At 42.6% G+C, this 26078-nt stretch overlaps 2 protein-coding genes across 11 annotated transcripts in view; one reads left to right on the top strand and one right to left on the bottom strand.

Moving 5' to 3' along the window:
• LOC149454187 (uncharacterized) overlaps nucleotides 1-846 on the bottom strand; it is a 42907-nt gene extending 42061 nt beyond the window's left edge. The window contains exon 1 of the mRNA XM_089687708.1: nucleotides 796-846. The gene's annotated coding sequence lies outside the window, so the exon portion shown is untranslated. The remainder of the gene's footprint in view (nucleotides 1-795) is intronic.
• Nucleotides 566-26078, top strand: part of CCDC134 (coiled-coil domain containing 134) — a 140368-nt gene continuing 114855 nt past the window's right edge. For 2 of the 10 annotated variants that reach the window (XM_089687717.1, XM_089687709.1), the window contains exon 1: nucleotides 567-864. The gene's annotated coding sequence lies outside the window, so the exon portion shown is untranslated. Of the gene's footprint in view, nucleotides 865-1334; nucleotides 1415-13800; nucleotides 13849-14490; nucleotides 14598-26078 lie in introns of all 10 variants that reach the window. The other 8 variants (XM_089687711.1, XM_089687710.1, XM_089687713.1 and 5 more) reach the window with 8 other exon arrangements.

The following is a 26078-nucleotide window of genomic DNA, read 5'->3' as shown; positions in this document are numbered from 1 at the left end:
TCACTTCCTGTCCCATAGCCAAACAGGAAGTGAGAGGAAATCCCTACAAATTAAGGGAATTCTTTGGGGCCCTCCAGGTCATTAGAACTAGTGTCCCCATTGGAAGATTTCCCCTCAATTACTTTACTGGGGACAACCCAAATTTGGGGTTTCTTTTACTTTCAACAATAAGAGTAAACAGGACAAATAGAGAGGGTGAATCTCCCTAACAGGGACATTGACAGCAGTAAAAACTGACAGGGTTCTAATCCATATCCACTCCATCCAAAAGTTTTGCCTTTAGTTATACTTGATTTACAAGGTGCTGGTTCACATATACTTTTACTAACTCGACCCTTTTACCGGAATTTTAATGTGGCGCTCTCCTGTCATAAATAACTTCATTTGAAAACCACATGTAAATCTATGGAGGACTGCCTTGGTTGGTGTTCTGATGACGTAACCCTACAAACTGTGAACTAGAACAGCGCCTGTTGTACAGCTATCCACAGCACGAGCAGCAGAGGGCACCACATTAGCCACAATCATGTGCTCTACATCAGGGCTATTTAAACCGTAATTCGTTTCTCGCACACAGAAAGGGAACATGTCCGTACAACTTGGCTCCGGCACCGCGGCTGCTGACACAAACCGCCTTCATTACACCCATTATTCCACAATAGCGTGCAGCTATCATACACAGCAAGGAAACAGAAGCCGAACTACACAGCGGAGGCGTGTGGGAAGCGGCACAGGAGGTGACGTCAGCGAGGAAGAGGCGTCTGATTGGTGGGTGAAGGTGCTCGAAAAATATACCTGGAAATAAGCAGCATGAGAGCCCAGAGGGAGTGAAGGTCCACGTCTGTCGTGCCGGTTTGCTGTCAGGTCAGTGTGATTGTGTGGGGTTATATATAGGAGCTCTGTGCTGACACTGGTTGGTTTACATGGCATGAATGACCTGTGCACTGATTGGTCTAGGCGCCCAGTACACGAAGACTTCTACATTGTCATTGTATATTGTGCTTCCCTCACATCACATGACCAGCTTTAATGCTCCGTGTGATGATTCAGGCTGGCTGGAGGGCTCATTTCTCTATGGCCTATGTAGGTGACATGGTAGCTGTGGTAGCAGGTTTATTGGGAGGTCAGAAGAAGTGGGGTCATCAGGCTGGCACAGGGACTAGGGAGCTGCTGCCACCCATTGGATCTAGTCTGGGCTCCTGGAAATGGACATATATCTGGACGTGGGTAGATGATGGATGAGTTTATGGGTCTCATATGCATGTCAACTGTGCGCAGTGTAAGAGTCTCCACACCTCCACTCTTTCATTTTGTTTGCCTTTTCTTCCATTTAGATCTCTCAATTGATTTCTCATTCATTAAGATGCACTGAAACGCAGGTTAGACCCCTGTACAGCAGATATGAAGCCAACAGGTAACGCTGGAAACTATAACATTCAGAATTTCTCCACATGAGCCTCACTTTGTATGGCTCACCACTCTGACCATGTGGCCATATTTGGTCAGTGATGTCACAAGTAGCCCCGCCCCTTTTGTGTGCTTACAGCTGTGGGATAGGGAATGCCTTGGTAGCAATTGATTGGGCAGGAGTGACCGCTTTCTTTTGAATCAGTCTGAACCCAAAATCTGACCAAACTCAGGCTCATCCCTATTCACTCAGCCAGTGTCTTAAAATGGAACTAAAGACACTAAAAATATTTATTTATTTCAGGTACTTGTATAGCGCCATCAATTTACGCAGCGCTTTACATATATATTGTACATTCACATCAGTCCCTAACCCTCAAGGGGTGTACAATCTAAGGTCCCTAACTTACAATCATACATATACATACTAGGGACAATTTTAGACTAGAGCCAATTCACCTAGCAGCATGTCTTTGGAGTGTGTGAGGAAATCGGAGTACCCGGAGGAAACCCACACAGGCAGACCATGCAAACTCCAGGCAGGTGGTGTCATGGTTTGGATTCGAGCCAACAACCCTAGTACTGACAGGCAGAAGTGCTAACCATTTGGCCAAAAGTACCTCCTCTGTAACCCACCTGGTCCTTTGCTGATGACATCTCCCTGACTGCTGGTCTTCAGGCATCTCCATTGGCCAGCCTTGGATGATGTAACTTCTGCACAAGCACAGGAAGGGCCCCAACGCAGCCGGCAGAGGATCCATACAGAAGACTGTATATAGTTCTGGTTCAATATTTTTAATAAAACATATTACATTGCAATACAGCTGGTCATCTGCACAGTGGTATGAAAGAGAAGACAAGTAACAAACCGGGCGATGGCTATATCAAGTTATTTACAGCGCAGTCAAACGACCTAAGCCGCAGGACCGCATCAATGACCCAGGTCGCCTAGGTAGTTGGAGCAGAAGTGGGAGCGGGTACCTGTCAAAATCGCGTACCTGCTGCCCCCCAAAGCTCCATTTCACAAACATGAGTGGAGGAGGCCGCCTTAAAGTGGAACTCCATCTTTAGGGTAGAGCCTTGATTTGCACAGCACAGCCAGAGCAGTGTGCTTACAGTGAAGCACCAACACACCGCCCCCCAGTAAAACATTCCCAGCACACAGTTAACCCTTTGATCTCTCATCCCAGCACTCATGTTAACCCCTTCCTGCCCAGTGCCATTAGTACAGTCAGTATTTTTTTTTTTTTTTTTTTAGCACTGAAGACTGTATTGATACTGGGGATGTCGGTGACCCCAAGTCAGTTCCCTCCCCAGTGTTAGAATGCCTGCCGCAGTCCCGCTATAAGTTGCTGATCGCCGCCATTACTAGTAAAAAAATAAATTCCAGTATATATATACCGCCATTTGTAAATGCTATAACTTTCACCTAAACCAATTAATTTACACGTATTTGGATTTTCTTTTAGCAAAGACGTAGCAGAATACATTTTGGCCTAAATTAATGACAACTTGATTTTTTACAAATTTTTTTTTTACTGGACATATTTAACAGGAAAAAGTCAAAAATATTTTTTTCTCAAAATTGTCGGTCTTTTTTAAATTATTTTTTTTCTTACAGCGCAAAAAATTAAAACCACACATGCGATCAAATACCACCGAAAGAAAGCTCAGTTCGTGGGGAAAAAAAGGACATAAATTTCATTTGTGTGCAGTATTGCATGACCGTGCAATTGTCAGTTAAAGTAACGCAGCGCTGTAATGCAAAAAATGGCCTAGTCAGGAAGGGGGCGGTAAATCCTCAAGAGGGCTAGTGGTTAAAAGAGAAGTATGGTTTTTGTTTTCAAATCATCCTTGCCTAGGTGGATGTAGCATAGATCCAAGGCTGCATGTGTCCTCACGGGCTCTAAGGGTAAGAACTGAGCGATCAGACACTGCTGATTGCTCAATTCTCCTCATCACTCTGTGCAGAGAGTGCTGACTGTGAGTCACCGCTCTCTGCTCTGACGTCCCCCATCGCTCACTGGAGCACAGGGAGGTGGGGGAGCGGCTTGCTGAAAGGCTGAGCCAGGTGCTAATCCAGGCTCCTGGGTGGATCCTGACCATATGGTTGTGATCTTCCCCAGCCTAGACCGCTTCTGTGATGTCAGCCGGCAACGTGCTTTAGCTCGCTGTCGACTGAAAACAAGTCACTGGAGGGCAAAACAAACTGCACTGCTGTGATCCACAAGAGAAGTACAGCCAAACAAGCTTTGAGATACTCCTGTCTACACTGGATCTTTCTGCCAGGAGCAGGCACAAAAATCCTGTGAACGAATGCTTGACTTGGCATTTAACCACTAGCCTACTGGGCACTTATACCCCCTTCCTACCCAGGCCAATTTTCAGCTTTCAGTGCTGTCGCACTTTGACAATTGCGCGGTCATGCAACACTGTACCCATATGAATTTTTTATCATTTTTCTGAGACAGAGCTTTCTTTTGGTGGTATTTAATCACCTCTGAGACAAAATATTGTGAAAATCCTCCTGCGCTGCTGGGAATGAATATATCTATATTACAGCAGCTGACACCTAATCCTATACCTATATATGGACAATACAATATGATCAAACAAATGGTGTAGCACTATATCATAATCCTACACAGAATGTGGGATAATGACCATCTTAACACATATATCAATGTATAAAAATATATGCATACCCAAATACATATGGCAATATACACAATAGCAAGATACCTTATTTAATGTGTTAGATCTGACAGGATCTATCAGGTGGTAGTGCAAAAAATTATGGTCCGATTTGGGACCTTAATGCGTGACGATACCTGTCCCCCCGACGGGACCAACCCAAAATAATCAAGTGAAATATACAAAGTGGGTCCCTGTATAGGGATATAAAATTGAATCAACAAGTGCTCCGTGTAATGACCCACATCTGCTGTTAAAACAAGTACAAATGCCAATGTCCATATTAATCCATCTTAAATGCTAATAGCGAGAATATAGCAATAACTTTTTCCTCAAAAGGGTGCTTCAGTGCTCGTGCAAGCGGTGAGAGCAAATCCTAAATGGCAGGCATGCCCGCTCACCTTCTTACTGCGTCCCACAAGGGTCAACACGCTTTTCCGATCTCCCCAGATCCTGCACACAATCTCAGGTAGATCAGGTTCCACAGCCCCTTAATGGTCTCTCCTTCACTTTCAATTACTCCTCCATACACAGGTGACCATACAGGTGAAACTCGAAAAATTAGAATATCGTGCAAAAGTTAATTTATTTCAGTAATGCCACTTAAAAGGTGAAACTAATATATGAGATAGACTCATTACATGCAAAGCAAGATAGTTCAAGCTGTGATTTGTCATAATTGTGGTGATTATGGCTTACAGCTCAAGAAAACCCCAAATCCACAATCTCAGAAAATTAGAATATTGTGAAAAGGTGCAATATTCTAGGTTCAAAGTGTCCCACTCTAATCAGCTAATTAAGCCATAACACCTGCAAAGGGTTCCTGAGCCCTTTAAATGGTCTCTCAGTCTGGTTCAGTAGGAATCACAATCATGGGAAAGACTGCTGGTCTGACAGTTGTGCAGAAAACCATCATTGACACCCTCCATAAGGAGGGAAAACCTCAAAAGGTAATTGCAAAAGAAGTTGGACGTTCCAAAAGTGCTGTATCAAAGCACATTAATAGAAAGTTGTGTGGAAGAAAAAGGTGCACAAGCAGCAGGGATGACCGCAGTCTGGAGAGGGTTGTCAGGAAAAGGCCATTCAAAAGTGTTGGGGACTTTCACATCGAGCCACCACCCACAGACGGATCCTGGACATGGGCTTCAAATGTCGTATTCCTCTTGTCAAGCCGCTCCTGAACAAAGTCAGAAGCGTCTTACCTGGGCTAAAGAAAAACAGACCTGGTCTGTTGCTCAGTGGTCCAAAGTCCTCTTTTCTTATGAGAGCAACTTTTGCATCTCATTTGGAAACCAAGGACCCAGAGTATGGAGGAAGAATGGAGAGGCACACACTGCAAGATGCTTGAAGTCCAGTGTGAAGTTTCCACAGTCGGTGTTGATTTGGGGAGCCATGTCATCTGCTGGTGTTGGTCCACTGTGCTTTATTAAGTCCAGGGTCAACGCAGCAGTCTACCAGGAGATTTTGGAGCACTTCATACTTCCTTCCACAGACGAGCTTTATGGGGACGCTGACTTCATTTTCCAGCAGGACTTGGCACCTGCCCACACTGCCAAAAGCACCAAAACCTGGTTCAATGACCGTGGGATTACTGTGCTTGATTGGCCAGCAAACTCACCTGACCTGAACCCCATATGGAATCTATGGGGCATTGCCAAGAGAAAGATGAAAGACATGAGACCGAACAATGCAGAAGAGCTGAAGGCCGCTATTGAAGCATCCTGGTATTTACAGTGCCCTGATGATCAGTGTACACGTCCCCTCCGAGGAATGCCGATTACCGGCTCTCCTGTCAAGCTGTCAGCGTGACAGCTCGTGAGGAGAGAAATGCCGATAACCGACATTTCCCTATTTACATGAGATCAGCTGTGATTGGACACTGCTGATCACATGACCGAGCTGAAATCTTCTGCTCTTTCCGTTGATCGGTGATCCACTGTGTCCGAGGGACACAGCACACCGCCAATCGCCGCTCTGCGCGGTTAGAATGGGAGTACGGTATATGACGTCCTCTCAGTACGAGAGAACCACCTTGCGCCTGTCATTGCCTTATATGGCGGGCGGGAGGTGTTTAATTACACGTGTTTATGCACGTTTTAGAAACATTTGTAAACTCATTCTGTTGTTTAGAACAGGGTGTCACCAAACCTTTTAGCACAAGGGCCACGTCATGTATTTCTACAAATTCATGGACTGAAAAATAATTTTCTCCATGCATGCAATCAAGATGGATAGAGGAATCCTCCCTACTGAGAAAATATATTTTGACAGCAGTGTTTTTAAGCACGTTTATTCTCGTCTAAATGTGAGTGTGCATAAATTATAACCGTAAGCTCCTCTGAATGCAAGTTTGGGGCATTTTTTTTTATACCCCTGTATGCTGCTCTAAAATACAAATGTAAAAACCACAATGTGCATGGTTACTGTAACGGCTGTGTTCAGCGGTTTAAAACACTAAGATCAGTGCTTGTGCTCGTTTTGTTTGCCCATGTGCATGCAGACTGAAAAGTAAACATACTGAGAGGAAAAAAAATTTGACCTATTTCCCCCAACATACCAAAGCTATTGGATCAGTGTGACAGCCAGGACACTGGTATTCTCAGTTCAGGAGTGGCAGCTGGGCTCCACTGCCACCCAAATGCTTCTACACATGCCAGTCCCCCTTGTGTGCCCTCTCCCACCCTCTATGTATCCTAGACTTTGCTTGCTTATCTGCGGGCACTAGACCAGCATAGCGAGTGCTGACAGGTAGGGGGGAGGGAGGAATTGGACACATTTGCCAGCCTGCACAACTTAATTGGCCCTGTGTAACTGTTTATGGTAAAAGCAGAGGGTTTTGTTTGCACACATTGAGTAACGTAAATGGTTAGACAGGGCCAATTTGGTTGTTTTGCAGGCTGGCTGGTAAGTGTGCTGGGAAATCCTTTGTGATGTGCATTTACCTTTCATGTGCTCCTTGCTGTAAAGGCCAGTTGTAGGTTGGGGTAGTTGCCATTTTTATGTACGATCAAGCATTATGAAACACTTTGCCTTCTATGACACTATTTTAGAGTGAAAACCTATAAAAAGTATATAGAACTGTTTACAGCATGCTCAGTTCAAGAGCTTACACTCTGATGTCAATATGGCTGCATTCACACTTTTGAATTTGCATTTTGTACCTTATTGTTCTCTATAGTGCATGATCAGGTGTCAAGAGGCACCATAGAGAACAATTGCATTTTTAAGTTTGAGGTTTTTTGGAGCTTCAAGCTAAAAATCACTCAACTGTGAAATGCAGCTTCATGCAGTCTAGCAAACACACAAAGGCTTCTTGTACATTGCTGCCTAAAAAAAAAAAAACTGAATTTTGTGAAAAATTGTTTTTAATTGATCTAAATCAGGGGTGTCCAAACTTTTTTCAAAGAGGGCCAGATTGGATGAAGTGAACATGGTGGAGGGCCGAACATTTTTCCAAACATTCTTTGAACCATTACAATTAAATGCAAATAAATTATTTTATGCCAAGTTACCGTATTTTTCGCCGTATAAGACGCACCTGACCATAAGACGCACCTAGGTTTTAGAGGCAGAAAACAGGAAAAATAAAAATTCTGAACTAATGGACTGCAGACACAGTACAGGAGATGACCAGAGACTGCAGACAGCACAGGGATGACCAGAGACTGCAGACAGCACAGGGATGACCAGAGACTGCGGACAGCACAGGGATGACCAGAGACTGCGGACAGCACAGGGATGACCAGAGACTGCGGACAGCACAGGGATGACCAGAGACTGCGGACAGCACAGGGGATGACTGCTGACCTTTGGGGAGGTGGGGAGCGGGTACCTGAATTTGACAGGTACCCGCTCTTACTTCCGCAGTTGTTCTTTGATCTTACCTGTTCCTCGATCCAGCCGCGCGCTGTCTTCCCGGCTTCTGTAATGGCGCTCGGCATGACAGCCGGGTGCCCAGTGCGCATGAGCGAGAAGCACTTCCGCTTTGTGATTGGTCCGGCGGCTTCTGGGATCTGTCATGTGTCCCAGGTACCGCCTTACCATTCACAAAAAGCACCGCTTCTTGCGCATGCGCACTTGGCACCCGGCTGTCATGCCCAGTGCCCACACTACAGAAGCCGGGAAGACAGCGCGCCGCTGGATAGAGGAACAGGTAAGGTCCCGCTGCAGAGCTGAGCGGCCGGCCCGGTATTCTGACACGGCCGCGGTGGAAATACCGGACCGGCCGCTCCATATTCGCTCCATAAGACACACTGACACACTGACATGGAGGGCCGTATTAAACCGACCCTCGGGCCGTAAATGGCCCGCGGGCCGGACTTTGGACATGCCTGATCTAAATGCAGCCCGTTGTTTTCATTGTGCCTGTACACACAGGCACATAAACTTGCACTGCATATAGTTGAGTAAAAAATAAATAAATAAAATATAATTTATATACACACACCTCAAAACAATTAAAGGAACACTTTGAAAACACATCAGATCTCAATGGGGAAAAAATGTCATGCTGGATATCTACACTGGTATGGACTTGGTAATGTGTTAGGAACGTAAGTATGCCCCATCGTTTGATGGAAATGAAAATTATCAACCCACAGAGGACTAAATTCAAAGACACCCCGAAAAGCAAAGTGAAAGAATGATGCAGCAGGCTAGTCCATTTAGCTGAAGTTTCATTGCAGCAACTCAAAATAATACTCAGTTTGTATGGCCCCCACGTGCTTGTATGCCTGCCTGACAACATCAGGGAATGCTCCTAATGAGACAACGGATGGTGTCCTGGGGTATTTCCTCCCAGATCTGGACCAGGGCATCGCTGAGCTCCTATACAGTCTGAGGTGCAACCTGGCGGCGTCGGATAGACCGAAACATGATATCCCAGAGGTGTCCTGTTGGATTTAGGTTAGGCGAGCATGAGGGCCATTCAATGATATCAATTCCTTCATCCTCCAGGAACTGCCTGCATCCTCTTGCCACATGAGGCGGGGCATTGTCGTGCACAAACATAGGGTCTGACAATGATTGCAAGGAATTCATCCCGATACCTAATGGCAGTCAGGGTGCCATTGTCTAGCCTGTAGAGGTCTGTGTGTCCCTCCTTGGATATGCCTCTAGCATAACTTTCTCCACGGCTTCTCCAGACTCTGTCACATGTGCTCAGGGTGAACCTGCTCTCATCTGTGAAAAGCATAGGGCACCAGTGGCGGACCTGCCAATTCAGATGTTCAATGGCAAATGCCAATCGAGCTCTATAGTGCCGGGCATTGAGCACAGGGCCCACTAGAGGTTGTTGGGCCCTCAGGCCACCCTCATGAAGTCTGATTGTTTCTATCAAGGGAGTGTAGCGCTACAAAAAAAGTGACAGTCCTGAGACAAGCTTGAACCATTAGTAAAGAAATCGGTAGTAAATAAATATCATAAGTCCGATATAATCATGTATGTGGATTGTATAGTCCAGGGTTGTGTTAATCAACTCCAGTCACCATGGGTATGGTCCGGTCTTCTGATGCAAAGGTATAGATAGATAGATTGCCTACTCACCAGATGCGCAATCTCACTGCGCATTACAAGATCAAATACATCCGGGGATCCTGGGTGGGAGCTGCCTGGTATTATGATCCTCTGGTGGTCCCTCGATGGTGTGTGAGAAGAATACCGGTCTGGTCACAGCGTGCTTACTCCTCAGGTCTGCACCAATGTCTAAAATACTGGGGCTGAGGTATGAAGGCTCAGTACCCGGTATGGAGAGTAAAGGTGCTCTTAGTGTAGTAATGTTGATAAAACAATTTATTAAATTGAATAAAAGCAGAAACGTACACACAAAACAAATGACTGCGGGTAATGGTAGGAAACTGCTAGTACACAGTGATGAAGCACCTCAAAAGCACTAACCAGTGAGACTCATATGGTGGCCGCCGGACCTCCTGATCCGGTGGCGTGACGTCAAGGCGTGCAAGGGCTCCTCCTAGACGCGTTTCGTGTAAACACACGTCTGCTGTAGGGGTGATGCCGTGCAGGCCGGACGTCACATTGCTCATATATATATATATATATATATATATGTAAAATTTCATGTGATTTGCGCCATTTTGCCGAAGTCCGGCGTACTGCACAGGCGTCATTTTTCCAGTGATTTTCATGAATCTAAAATGGCCGCCGTATATCTCACTGCGCATGCGTGAGCGTTCCGGCCGCCATTTTGTTGGTTGGGAAACCTTGTGAAACCGTGCACAAATGCGCGAGCCGTGCGGCCGCCATTTTCCTGAAGATGAAAGCTAGAATAAAGGGGCGCAGTGCTTTTATATTGGTAGTACCAGTAGATTGCAAGCAAAAATGTTGAGCTGGGATGATAATACATCTGCCCTCCCTTCATTGTGGAAGGTTGGAATACATAAAAAGGTAATGGAGTAAAACATGAAATACTCCCAAATGTGCAAATTAGTGCGCCTGCGCAGGAGATACGGTCACCATTTGCTTGATATTACCTGCAGGTCTCTTATAAATTCCAATAATAAACAGTACTTCTTACAAATCGACCGCTTGGCAGCGAATGAATAAAATAGTCATATTAAATGCGCATTACGTAAATAAATAGTATTAAAATAGTCATATTAAATATATGTGTTAAATAGTATTAAATTCATACATCTATAATGAAAATATGAAATAGTAATAAAAATGTAAAAAGATATAAAAAATTATATAAATAGAGCATATAACCTGATAACGGGTAGGGTCAACTGTTATCAATAAAGCAGTTTAAATCTACTTCTACGTTATGGCCTAACTGGGTCAAGGATTTGATCTCAAAAATCCACTTGGTCTCTAGGCGCGAGACCTGCCTGCTTCTGTTAGAACCCCGCCAGTGGTGTTGTACAACATCAATCCCTGTAAATTTGAGGGAAGAGGGATCCCTATGATGGAAATCCCTATAATGCTTAGATAGGGAATGTTCTCGGAAGCCCCTTTTAATGTTGTACACATGGTCTCTAAATCGGTCACGAAGTCTCCTGGTGGTCCGGCCTATATACTGCTTTTGGCATGCACGTTCCAGGAGATATACCGTGTAGTGTGTGTTACAGGAGATAAAGGAGGTTATCTCATAATCCTTGCCTGTTGTGGTGGAGGAAAAAGTCCAATTTTTCTTTTTTACATCCTGCTATGTTTGCATATTTGGCATTTCCTGCAAGGAAAAAAACCTTTAAGGTTGCCAAGAAAGGTGTTGTACAACACCACTGGCGGGGTTCTAACAGAAGCAGGCAGGTCTCACGCCTAGAGACCAAGTGGATTTTTGAGATCAAATCCTTGACCCCGTTAGGCCATAACGTAGAAGATTTAAACTGCTTTATTGATAACAGTTGACCCTACCCATTATCAGGTTATATGCTCTATTTATATAATTCTTTATATCTTTTACATTTTTATTACTATTTCATATTTTCATTATAGATGTATGAATTTAATACTATTTAACACATATTTTAATATGACTATTTTAATACTATTTATTTATGTAATACGCATTTAATATGACTATTTTATTAATTCGCTGCCAAGCGGTCGATTTGTAAGAAGTACTGTTTATTATTGGAATTTATAAGAGACCTGCAGGTAATATCAAGCAAATGGTGGCCGTATCTCCTGCGCAGGCGCACTAATTTGCACATTTGGGAGTATTTCATGTTTTACTCCATTACCTATTTATGTATTCCAACCTTCCACAATGAAGGGAGGGCGGATGTATTCTCATCCCAGCTCAACATTTTTGCTTGCAATCTACTGGTACTACCAATATAAAGCACTGCACTGTGCCCCTTTATTCTAGCTTTCATCTTCGGCTTTTATCTTCAGGAAAATGGCGGCCGCACGGCTCACGCATGCGCATTTGTGCACGGTTTCACAAGGTTTCCCAACCAACAAAATGGCGGCCAGAACGCTCGCACATGTGCAGTGAAATATACGGTGGCCATTTTAGATTCATGAAAATCACTGGGAAAATGGCGCATGCGCAGTATGCCGGACTTCGGCAAAATGGCGCTGGCGCAAATCACATGAATTTTACCTAATATATATGAGCAATGTGATGTCTGGCCTGCACGGCATCACCCCTACAGCAGACGTGTGTTTACACGAAACGCGTCTAGAAGGAGCCCTTGCACGCCTTGACGTCACGCCGCCGGATCAGGAGGTCCGGCGGCCACCATATGAGTCTCACAGGTTAGTGCTTTTGAGGTGCTTCATCACTGTGTACTAGCAGTTTCCTACCATTACCCGCAGTCATTTGTTTTGTGTGTACGTTTCTGCTTTTATTCAATTTAATAAATTGTTTTATCAACATTACTACACTATGAGCACCTTTACTCTCCATACCGGGTACTGAGCCTTCATACCTCAGCCCCAGTATTTTAGACATTGGTGCAGACCTGAGGAGTAAGCACGCTGTGACCAGACCGGTATTCTTCTCACACCATCGAGGGACCACCAGAGGATCATAATACCAGGCAGCTCCCACCCAGGATCCCCGGATGTATTTGATCTTGTAATGCGCAGTGAGATTGCGCATCTGGTGAGTAGGCAATCTATCTATACCTTTGCATCAGAATACCAGACCATACCCACGGTGATTGGAGTTGATTAACACAATCCACATACATGATTATATCGGACTTATGATATTTATTTACTACTGATTTCTTTACTAATGGTTCAAGCTTGTCTCAGGACTTTGTCACTTTTGTAGCGTTGCACTCCCTTATTGATAGAGACTATTTGAAAGGTTTGTGGTTCCTTTTTGGTGCAATAGCAGCTTATTAGAGTGCGCTCACTAACCAGCCTACATACACTCCAAGTCTGATTGTTTGGTCAGAGACATTCACACCAGTGGCCTGCTGGAGGTCATTTTGTAGGGCTCTGGCAGTGCTCATCCTGTTCCTCCTTGCACAAAGGAGCAGATATAGGTCCTGCTGATGGGTTAAGGACCACCTTCTTCTTGAGACTGTGCTGGTAGACACAGCATACCTGCTGGCAATGGCACATATTGATGTGCCATCCTGGAGGAGTTGGACTGCCTGTGAAACCTCTGTAGGGTCCAGGTATCACCTCATGCTACCAGCAGGGACACTGACCCTAGCCAATGCAAAACTCGTGAAAAACAGTCAGAAAAGATGAGTAGGGAAAAAAATATCAGTGGCCTCCATCTGTTTTGGGGGTTGTCTCATTGTTGCCCATCTAGTGCACCTGTTGTTAATTTCATTAACACCAAAGCAGCTGAAACTGATTACCAGCACTGTGTTCAATGCATGCATTTGCCATCCAGTCTGTGCTGCTTTACAAATGTGGAGTACAAAAGTTGATAAAAAGCATATTGAAGCTGCATTAGTGCGCACTGTGTGCCTATGAATGTTCTGCCTATTTGTGACTCGGATCTAATTGCTGCTCCCGCACCAGTGCTAAACTGGGAGGCCCAGTGATTGTGGGATATATAGTTTCTTTACAGGAAGTATCAGTTCTTAGACTACAGACAAAGGTCATACATTAACCTGTACAGTGTAATGCTGCATGCCGTATTTCTAAATACAGACAGAAAATTTACAGAGCAACATGAAACTACATGTTTGGTGCACATCTCATGCAGGTACAAAACACATGGTGAAGGTAGGAAGATTTTATAATGCCTTTTGATCTGCCTCTCCACAGTGCCTGCATGGATATCACTCAGCAGAGCCAGCAGCACAGGACCAGCAGGTAAATACTGACACTGATGAACCCTACAATTGTTTGTAAGAAGGCACATCACAAATGACCACCAAACTAAAGGGGCATGTTTCCACTGATCTCCAATGTATAGGAACACCTTTGGGCAGCTAGGCAGTTGCACTCTGTATTCCATGTATAGAGATGCGCAATTTGTATTGCCCAAGGTTCTTCACTTGCAGTTCTGGGCGCCGGGCGAGTAGTGTTTTTTTTATTTCTACATTTATTTCCCTGCTGCTACCCGATTGCTTCCACACACGCCAGTACAGTGCACCCTCCCCCCCCCCCCCCCCCCCCCCCATTACATTCAGTGAAGCACAGCGGAGACATGCAGGGTCTTTTACACCCTGGATATCTCATTAAAGAGAACCTGTCACCAAGAAATCATCACATGGTCTTTTTGGCAGCTTGTAGCTCTCGGTGAACTACCACGGTGCTGTTGAGTACTCTGGTAGTTCATTGATTCTTCCTGTCAGTGTGAAACTGTTTGCTCGTACGATGTACAACCGAACATCTTAAAGTGACAGTCCGCAGGAGTCCTGCATGGCACCCTCAATCTGCTGATTGCTGGTGCAATGCTTTCCAGGCTCATTTAAAAAAAAATGTGCATTTATTTATTTTTTTTTTTTAAAGGTGAACTTATCCTCTAACGGAGTCTATACCGGAGCTTGATTTGGCTGCTCAGCATTCAATCTGTGCTCATCACACTGCAAGGTCTTTCCCCTTCCGCCAATCCACAGGTACGGTGCTGGAGACAGGCAGGGAGGTGGGTAGGAGATATAGGGTGCAATGGTAAAAGTTTAAGTCGCCGTAAAGTCCCTTTCGTTTTTTAAAGCCCCAGACGTTCCTAAAACCACCTCAGATTCAGTATGGTTTTGGTTAAAATTGTTTATTTTTTTTCTTATCAGGACAACTAGATTGTCTTGAGGGACCGTGATTTAGTCCCTTGGACAAGTAGTTTAACACCTTCCCGCCCGGCCTGTAACAGATTGACGGCCGGGCGGGACACTCCTCATTGTGACTGGGCGTCATATGAAGTTCTGTCAAAAACAAGCCGCTCACGAGGCTGCGCAGCAGCGTGATCTATCACCGGCTGTGTCCAGCTGATGACATATCACTACACCTGCCCGTTGCCAGTGTCATGTGACAGCTGTGACCAATCACAGCAGATCACGTCAATTGTATACAATGGATGACTTCCTGTCATGCCATCCATTGTATACAATTATGTTGTTAGCTGTGACTGGTCAGAACAGTCACATGATACAGACAGGGCCAATCTGTATCGTGATGAGCTTTGCCCAATCACAGTTAATCGCAAAAGACTGAATCAGTGTCATTCAGTAACAATGATTGCAAATATCAATTAAATAGATTGGTATTAGCAATCATAATGTGTTTAAAAAAAAAAAAAAAAGAAACCTGATCACTTGCCCAGAGTAGTTCTATGTTACTATGATAACACTGTATTGCTTTGGTCACAGTGTGGTGAAAAAAATACAAATGAAATTATTTTAATTTTTTTTACATACTGTCACCAGTCAGTGTCTCCGATCACTGCCACACTAGTTCTATAATAACACTGGACTGGTGACAATATGTTAAAAAAAAAAAATAGTTTTTTTTATTTATACATTTTCCAAAATTGTAACAAAATTACAACCTCCAAAAAAACTCACCATGCCTCTTACTAAATACCGGGAACTGTCTATTTTCCAAAAATGGGTGATTTGGGGGGTATTTTGTACTATCCTGGCGTTTTCGGGCCTCAAGAAATTAGATGGGCCGTCAGTACATGAGGATTAATCAATTGTCAGATATGTATACCTTGGTTTGTGGACTCTAAATATACACAAAGAAATGTAGCGGAATACATTTTAACCTAAATTTTATTAAGAAATGTTATTTACTTGCAAAATTTATAACAGAAAAATGCTTTGTGGTGGGGTTTTTTTTGTTTTTGTTTTATTTTGCAAAAAATAACAAAATCAGTAGTGATTAAATACCACCAAAAGAAATCTCTATTTGTGTGAAAAAAAGATAAAAATTTTATATGGGTACAGTGTTGCATGACTGCGCAATTGTCATTCAAAGTGCGACAGCGCTAAAAGCTGAAAATTGTTCTGGGCAGGAAGGGGGTAAAAGTGCACGGTACTGAAGTGCTTAAAAAAGGAAAAAAAAAAAAATCCACACCCCTGCATGTTGTATGATACATATTATGGGCTGCTGCGGACTGTGTTTGTTAACCAATGCCAAAGTCTGTCAAGCAAAATAGGTGAGTTGGAAGCTTTGGTGCATGAAGAGAACTATGATTTAATTGGTATTGCTGAATCCTGGCTTCATTCTTCACATGACTGGGCCATTAATATTCCTGGCTATGTTCTCTTTCGGAAAGAAAGGGTTAATAGGAAAGGTGGTGGTGTCTGTCTCTATGTGAGAAGTGATCTCAGAGCGAGTGTGAAAGAGGACCTAATTGATAGAGCGCGTGAGAGGCTGAAGCATTATGGGTGGAACTGCACATGGGGGTGCGTACTACAAAGGTTGGAGTTTGTTAGAGGCCTCCCAGTGTTAATGAGGAGGTGAAGACTCCGCTCCTTGCACAGATCGAAAGGGCTGCAAGGGATGGGACTGTTATAATAATGGGGGATTTTAACTACCCGGAAATTGACTGAAGTAATGGTACTGCATGAACAGTTAAAGGGCAAACCTTTTTAAACCTACTACAGGACAATTTTATGGTGCAGTTCATAGAGGACCCAACTAAGAATGATGCTCTGCTGGACCTGGTAATCTCAAACCATGCAGAGCTTATTACGAATGTCCATATAAAAGAACAACTGGGTAGCAGTGACCATAACAACATGATTTCATTTATTGTTAACTGTAAAGAAGCACATACGGGAAAAATAAACACTCAACTTTAAGAGAGCTAATTTTCCAAGGCTGAGAGCTGCTCTCCCAAGATGATATTGGCATCGATGAACACAACACAGAAATGGGAGTTATTGAAAGACTGTATGTGAGCACACTGCAAAATATATTCCCATGGGCAACAAGTTTAAAAGTCTAAAAATCAAACCTATGTGGCTTACGGCCAAAGTTAAAAAAGCTATAGATAATAAGAAAAGAGCTTTTATTCAATATAAAAATGAAGGAACACTATCATCGATTAAACATTACAAAGAATATAGCAGAATATGCAAAAATGAAATAAAGGTTGCAAAAATTGAAAACTAACGACAGATTGCAAAAGATAGCAGGACCAACCCCAAAAATTCTTCAAATATACTAATAGTGAAAAGGTCTGGTCCGAGCATCTAGGCCCTTTACAAAATAATCTAGAGTGGGTGACTGGGGACAAAGAGAAGGCAAATTTACTAAATACCTTCTTCAGCTCTGTGTGTACAAAGGAACATGGGGGAGCTCTTGTCCATAATGGGCACGGTATTGACACAGCTCCCAGATGATCCACATTGGCTCACAACTGATATGATCCAGAAATATTTAGACAGAATAATTCAAACTATAGAAACTCAGTCCAGATGCGTTTTTTGCATGCATGTTTTTGACGCGTTCCAGTGCGTTTTTTGTTTTTTTTTTTTTTTTTATGCATTCCAGTTAATTTCTTTCTTCAATGTAAATAGGGACGTGCATTTTTTTATGCATTTTACCACGTTCCAGTACAGTTCTGTGTAGAAAAAATGCAGCCTGTACCTTCTTCCTTCTTTTTTTTTTTTTTTTTTTTTTTCTTGCAACTGGAATGCACTGGAACTGCAAGCACTGATGCTAACTATGACATTGACAAGCATATCGCCTACTTTATGTGTATTTTGGATGCAGAAAAAAATCAACTGAAATGCATGTAGTGTGAACTGGCCCTAAAGGTGAATAAAGCACCTGGACGGGATGGCATACACCCACGGGTCCATAAAGAATTGAGCTCTGTCATTTCAAAGCCATTGTTTCTAATTTTTAGGGACTCTTTAATGACTGGCATAGTACCACTGGATTGGCGTAAAGCCAATGTTGTGCCTTTATTTAAAAAGGGGTCAAAATCTTTACCAAGTAATTATAGACCTGTTAGTTTAACTTCTATAGTTGGGAAGATACTGGAGAGTTTAATAAAAGACCACATAGATGAGTTCTTGCTGGAAAAAATATTTGAAGCAACAGACAGCATGGATTCATGAAAGACAGAAGTTGTCAAACAAATCTGATTTCTTTTTATGAGTAGGTGAGCAAAACCTTGGACAGAGGGGTGGCTGTGGACGAGGTATACTTGGATTTTGCAAAAGCGTTTGACACACGGATAATGTGTAAGGTAAAGTCTACGGGCTTGGAAAAATCAGTATGTAGATGGATAGAAAACTGGATAAAAGATCGTATTCAGAAAGTAGTGGTTGATTCATACTCTGAATGGTCTAGGGTTGTTAGTGGTGTACCCCAAGGTTCACTCTTTACGTCTGGAGGAAAAGAAATGTAATTCCAAATGCGGAAAGGTTTCTACACAATAAGAGCTGTGAAAATGTGGAATGGACTCCCTCAAGAGTTGGGTCTGGCCAGCTCAGTGGGTTGCTTTAAAAAAGGCCTGGATTCTTTCTTGGATACACAGAATGTAACTGGTTACTAACATTTTCATAGGTAAAGTTGATCCAGGGAATATCCGATTTGCTTCTTGGGGGATAAGGAAGGAGTTTTTCTTCCCCTGTAGGAGTAAATTGGATCATGCTGTCCTAGGTTTTTTTTTTTTTTTTTTCTGCCAGATTAACTATGTAACTGTGTGCAGTCCCCCTCCCCCCCCCAGCACCCCCTAAGACGCACAAGAGCCTCAGCTGTCCCGGGTCTCTCCCTCCTCATTGGCTGAGACAGCAGTGGTATCCATTGGCTCCCGCTACTGTCAATTACAGCCAGTCAGCCAATAAAGAGAGAGAGGGGGCAGGGCTGAGCCGTGTTCTATATGTGAATGGATACACAGCAGCAGCTCGGGAGTGAGCTGCTTGCTATGAGGGCGCTAGACAGGAGGGAGGGGCCAGGAGCACTTGTGGGGGACCTGAGAAGAGGAGGATCAGGGCTGCTCACTGCAAAACCGTTGCACAGAACAGGTAAGTGTGTGTGTGTGTGTGTGTGTGTGTATATATGTATGTGTGTGTGTGTATATATATATATATATATATATATATATATATATATATATATATATATATATATATATATATATATATATATATTCGTGTTTGGCCTTTTCTATAAACTTTTTTTTTTTTTTTTTTTTTCTTGTGTGGGGTTTTTTTTTTATATAAAAATGGAAAATATTCAAAGAATTTTAAGGGCCCTTTTTTACTGTTGCATTTTAATGCACATTGTACAACACGCTAAACCGCGTGTGTCGAGGTTTCCCAAGGAAAAAAGTTGCCTGTTCCTATAAAAGATTTCAGTGTATTGGAAGGCCTGTAGACATCAATGGTAACATGCAAAGCAGCAGCTTAAAGATGTCCTATCTTTAGATACTGGGCTTTTGCTATCCCACATGGAAGCAAAAGGAAATCTAAGCTCTGCAAGCATGGTTACATTTTGCCAGGGTGTATTTACCAGGGAGATGTTTATTAGGGAGGTACAGAGGCATACCCTCATTTCTGACTTTTCCCACGGATTCTACAAGGACCGTGAATTCAGCAGTATAGCATGGGTTGATGTCTGCAGCTCATTCTATCCATAGTAAGCAGCTTTGTCTGCAGCACATAAACAAAAAGGTAAGTTTCACTTTTCTTCCATTCCCCTATAGGGCTAAATATTGTTTCTTGAGAGTTGTGTTTAGTAAAAGTAAATTAATTTAGTGGACTTTTATGTGCAAGAACCAAATGTTTCCCTGCACAGCAAACGTAAAAATCACTTTTTTGTTGTGCTTCAGGTTTATTTGATATGTTATAACTCTTGAAATCTGTGACTGGTGGAAGTACATTAGAAATGTGGAAATGGTCTTCTTTGTAGATAAATCAAATCCATTCTCCTACGCTTGTATTCTGCCCTGTCCTCTGGGTTGGATTTCTAGCTACTGTGCAATGCAAGTGCAGAAGTTCGTTACATTCAGCTGGACATATGGGGTGAGATTTACTAAAACTGGAGCACTCCGAATCTGGTGCAGCTGTGCATGGTAGCAAATTCGCTTCTATCTTCAGCTTGTCCAGTTAAAGTTCGAAAATAAAACCTGGAAGCTGATTGGTTACTATGCAGAGATGCACCAGATTTTGCACTCTCCAGTTTTAGTAAATAACCCCCATAATGTTGTATACATTTTGTAACCTTTCCAATCTACTCTTTCACTTTTAATGAGTTTCATAAACCGACTCCGGCAAATGCTAGTACAGATGCATCTCAATAAATTACAATATCATCAAAAAGTTAATTTATTTCAGTAATTCAATTCAAAAAGTGAAAACTCTTTTATATTATATAGATCCATTACAAACAGTGATACAGTCAGGTCCATAAATATTGGGACATCGACACAATTCTAACATTTTTGGCTCTATACACCACCACAATGGATTTGAAATAAAACAAACAAGATGTGCTTTAACTGCAGACTGTCAGCTTTAATTTCAGGGTATTGCCTCCAAATCAGGTGAACAGTGTAGGAATTACAACAGTTTGCATATGTGCCTCCCACTTGTTAAGGAACCAAAAGTAATGGGACAGAATAATAATCATAAATCAAACTTTCACTTTTTAATACTTGGTTGCAAATCCATTGCAGTCAATTACAGCCTGAAGTCTGGAACGCATAGACATCACCAGACGCTGGGTTTCATCCCTGGTGATGCTCTGCCAGGCCTCTACTGCAACTGTCTTCAGTTCCTGCTTGTTCTTGGGGCATTTTCCCTTCAGTTTTGTCTTCAGCAAGTGAAATGCATGCTCAATCGGATTCAGGTCAGGTGATTGACTGGGTCATTGCATAACATTCCACTTCTTTCCCTTAAAAAACTCTTTGGTTGCTTTTGCAGTATGCTTTGGGTCATTGTCCATCTGCACTGTGAAGCGGCGTCCAATGAGTTCTGAAGCATTTGGCTGAATATGAGCAGATAATATTGCCTGAAACACATCAGAATTTATCCTGCTGCTTTTGTCAGCAGTCACATTATCAATAAATACAAGAGAACCAGCTCCATTGGCAGCCATACATACCCACGCCATGACATTACCACCACCATGCTTCACTGATGAGGTGGTATGCTTAGGATCATGAGCAGTTCCTTTCCTTCTCCATACTCTTCTCTTCCCATCACTCTGGTACAAGTTGATCTTGGTCTCATCTGTCCATAGGATGTTGGTCCAGAACTGTGAAGGCTTTTTAGATGTCGTTTGGCAAACTCTAATCTGGCCTTCCTGTTTTTGAGGCTCACCAATGGTTTATATCTTGTGGTGAACCCTCTGTATTCACTCTGGTGAAGTCTTCTCTTGATTGTTGACTTTGGCACACATACACCTACCTCCTGGAGAGTGTTCTTGATCTGGCCAACGGTTGTGAAGGGTGTTTTCTTCACCAGGGAAAGAATTCTTCGGTCATCCACCACAGTTGTTTTCCGTGGTCTCCGATTTCTTTTGGTGTTTCTGAACTCACCGGTGCGTTCCTTCTTTTTAAGAATGTTCCAAACAGTTGTTTTGGCCACGCTTAATGTTTTTGCTATCTCTCTGATGGGTTTGTTTTGTTTTTTCAGCCTAATGATGGCTTGCTTCACTGATAGTGACAGCTCTTTGGATCTCATCTTGAGAGTTGACAGGAACAGATTCCAAATGCAAATAGCACACTTGAAATGAACTCTGGACCTTTTATCTGCTCATTGTAATTGGGATAATGAGGGAATAACACACACCTGGCCATGGAACAGCTGAGAAGCCAATTGTCCCATTACTTTTGGCCCCCTAACAAGTGGGAGGCACATATGCAAACTGTTGTAATTCCTACACCGTTCACCTGATTTGGATGTAAATACCCTCAAATTAAAGCCGACAGTCTGCAGTTAAAGCACATCTTGTTCGTTTCATTTCAAATCCATTGTGGTGGTGTATAGAGCCAAAAATGTTAGAATTGTGTCGATGTCCCAATATTTATGGACCTGACTGTATGTTTCAAGCATTTCAGTAACTCAGAAAATTAGAATATTACATAAGCCCAATTAAAAAAAAAAAAAAAAGGATTTTTAATACAGAAATGTTGGCTTACTGAAAAGTATGTCCATGTACAGTATGGTATGCACTCAATTCTTGATCGGGGCTCCTTTTGCATGAATTACTGCATCAGTGCGGTGTGGCATGCAGGTAATCAGCCTGTGGCACTGCTGAGGTGGTATGGAAGCCCAGGTTGGTTTGATAGTGGCCTTCAGCTCAGCTGGTGTCTCATCTTCCTCTTGACAATACCACACAGATTCTTTAGGTTTAGGTCAGGCGAGTTTGCTGGCCAATCAAGCACAGTGATACCATGATCATTAAACCAGGTATTGGTATTTTTGGCAGTGTGGGCAGGTGCCAAGTCCTGTTGGAAAATGAAATTGGCATCTCCATAATGCTGGTCAGCAGAGGGAAGCATGAAGTGCTCTAGAATTTCCTGGTTGAGGGCTGCACTGACTTTGGACTTGCTACAACACAGTGGACCAACACCAGCAGATGATATGGCTCCGCAAATCATCACTGACTGTGGAAACTTCACACTGGACCTCATGCAACCTGGATTCTGTGCCTTTCCACTCTTCTTTCAGACTCCTGGGACCTTAATTTCCAAATGAAATGCAAAATGTACTTTCATCTGAAAAGAGGACTTTGGATGACTGAGCAACAGTCCAGTCCTTTTTTCTCCTTAGCCCAGGTAAGACGCTTCTGGTGTTTTGTCTCTGGTTCAGGAGTGGCTTGACACAAGGAATGCGACAGTTGTAGCCCATGTCTTGGATATGTCTGTGTGTGTGTGTGGTGCCACCAGTCATAGTTCACTCCTTGTGACTCTCCCCCAAATTCTTGAATGGCCTTTGCTTCACAGTCCTTTTTAAGGCTGCAGTTATCCCTGTTGCTTTTGCACCTTTTTCTACCAAATTTTTTCCTTCAAGTCAACTGCCCATTAATATGCTTGGATACAGCACTCTGTGAGCAGCCAGCTTCTTTAGCAGTGACCATTTTGTGACATACCCTTCTTGTGGAGGGTGTTAATGATTGTCTCCTGGACAACTGTCAAGTCAGCAGTCTTCCCCATGATTGTTTAACCTACTGAACCAGACTGAGGGGCCACTTAAAGGCTCAGGAGACCTTTTACAGGTGTTTTGAGTTAATTAGCTAAGTGAGACACCATGGGGTTTATTTGCTAAAGCTGGAGAGTGCAAAATCAGGTGAACTTCTGCATAGAAACCAATCGGCTTCCAGGTTTAGGTGTCTGTTTTATGACACAGGGAATAGCTGCGATTCAGAGGATCGCAGCTATTCTCTTGTCATTCACAGTTTGACACTCAGGAGATCAGCGGACAACATGTTCAGCCCTTCACTGTGTTCTCCCTCCAGATTCTCCAGCCCAGAGCTGGAGAATCGGAGGGACCGCAAACTAAGCAGCGATAATTTACCTCTGTTTAGTAAACTGATCTTTTACTGTAATCTCGTGAGATTATAGTAAAATCAGCCGTTTCCACCGTTTGTAGACCATTCTCCAGCGTTTGTAGACCGTTCTCCTTTCGTTCGGAGAACTGCTTCATAAAAGGCATTTACAGGAGAACTGTGTTCTCCGAGAATGCCGGAGAACTGAGCAGCGATCATTTATCGCTGGTTCATAAATGGACACCTTAATTGCCAAAGCTTCATTGAACAAGCTGAGGTTAGAAGCTGATTAGCTACTATGAACAGCTGCACCAGATTCTAAGCGAACCAGCTTTAGTAAATCTCCCCCCCTGAGTCTACAATATTGAACTTTTTCACAATATTCTAATTTTCTGAGACACTGAATTTTGGGTTTTCACCAGCTGTAAGCCATAATCCTCAAAATTAAAAAATGTTTGAAATACTTAACTCTGTATAATGAATCTATATACACCCTGTTCAAAATTATTATGCAAATTATATTTTTCTCATTTACCTAAATAATTGATGTAAATAACAGTCAGCATAATTCTCATGTTATCAACTATTAAGAGGACAATTCAAATTTTATTGAACAAACCTCCTAATGATAACAGTATTTTTTTAAACATAAAAAACTTACAATGCACTGTTCCAAATTATTACGCACAGTAAGTTTCAAAACACGTTATAGGTTGCAAAGAACTGAAAATTGTCATTTGTTGTGTTTGCAGCATATTTACTGAAATCAAAAGCTATTGCAATCAAACTTGTAACAACATTTTAACTTTTTAAACATTTTAACAGGTCACGTTACATTTTAACATAGGACCCCTTATTTGATAGCAGCTTCACAAGTCTTGCATCCATTGAACTTGTAAGTTTTTGGACAGTTTCTGCTTGAATTTGTTTGCAAGATGCCAGAATAGCCTCCCAGAGCTGCTGTTTGGATGTAAACTGCCTCCCACCCTCATAGATCTTTTGCTTGAGGATGCTCCAAAGGTTCTCAATAGGACTGAGGTCAGGGGAGGATGGAGGCCACACCATGACTTTCTCTCCTTTTTATCCCCATAGCAGCCATTGATGCAGAGGTATTCTTTGCAGCATGAGATGGTGCATTGTCATGCATGAAGATTATTTTATTACAGAAAGCATAGTTCTTCCTTCTGTACCAGGGAAGAAAGTGGTGAGTCATAAACTCCACATACTTTGCAGAGGTCATCTTTACACCTTTGGGGGCCCTAAAGGGGCCAACCAGCTCTGTTTCCATGATTCCGGCCCAAAACATGACTCCACCACCGCCTTGCTGACGTCGCAGCCTTGTTGGAACAGGGTGGCCATCCACCAACCATCCACTACTCCATCCATCTGGACCATCCAGGGTTGCACGGCACTCATCAGTGAACAGGACTGTTTGAAAATTAGTCTTCATGTATTTTTCTGCCCAATGCAGCAGTTTCTGCTTGTGAGCATTGGTTAGTAGTGACCGAATAGAAGGTTTATGCACAGTTGCAAGACTCTGGAGGACTCTACACCTTGATGTCCGTGGGACTCCAGGCACCAGCAGCTTCAAATATCTGTTTGCTGCTATGTAATGGTATTTTAGCAGCTGCTCTCTTGATCCGATGCATGGATCTGGCAGAAATCTTCCTCAATGTGCCTTTATCTGCACGAACCTGTCTGTGCTCTGAATCAGCCACAAATCTCTTAATAGTGCAATGATCATGCTTAAGTTTTCGTGAAATATCTAATGTTTTCATACCTCATCCAAGGCATTGAACTATTTCACTCTTTTCAGCAGCAAAAGAGATCCTTTTTCTTCCCCATATTGCTTGAAAATGGTGATCTACTTAATAATGTGGAACACCCTCCTTTAGTAGTTTTTCCTTAAATTGGGCTCACCTGCCAATCTAATTATCACAGGTGTCTGAGATTGTTTTCTGTGATCAAAAGAGCCCTGAGACACAATGCCATCCATGAGTTAAACTGAAAAACAAAATATTTAATCTTTGTAACACTTAAATAGAATTTGCATAATAATTTGGAACATGGTATAAAGTGAGGTTCTCTTTTTTTTAATTGAATTACTGAAGTAAATTAACTTTTTGATGGTCTAATTAATTGAGATGCACCTGTATATGTTCCTGACTATAATGAGAAATGAAGAACTAGCTTGGATGCGTTACAAAATGTCTTCAATAACACCGAACAAGTCCAGTTAAATGTGACTTAATTACTACTAAATGAAACAAGATCTAGATGTCATCTTAGTGATGAACATCTTACAATTCCTCATATTACATTTTTTGGCTGGGCACAATGTTATGTCACCTAGTTACAAACTTGCAAGAGTTAGGGATTTGATTAGTCCAAACCCTACACCTCCCAGGTGTGATGTCTAGCAGAGCTCCTAAAAAGAGTGAAGACTACCTTTGCCACCCTATGAAAGACTGATCATTTAATTTCTTTTCTAGGGTTAGTCATTTCTTAGGGGGTCACTTTGAGGTACAGTACCATCACATTGTAAATAGAATGAGTCATTCTTTTGATCATTGCAAAACAAAATTCAGTCCTTTAGTAGTTCAAATCAAATTTGTCCCTGTCTGTCGCCCTACTCCTGCTAGCATGTGATG

This window comes from Staurois parvus, unplaced genomic scaffold, assembly GCF_062004578.1.
Source record: "Staurois parvus isolate SC_StPar_1 unplaced genomic scaffold, SC_StPar_1.0 ptg000436l, whole genome shotgun sequence".
NCBI classification, from domain to species: domain Eukaryota; kingdom Metazoa; phylum Chordata; class Amphibia; order Anura; family Ranidae; genus Staurois; species Staurois parvus.
Note: the sequence above shows the minus strand (reverse complement) of the source record. Positions and strands in the feature narration are given on the sequence as shown.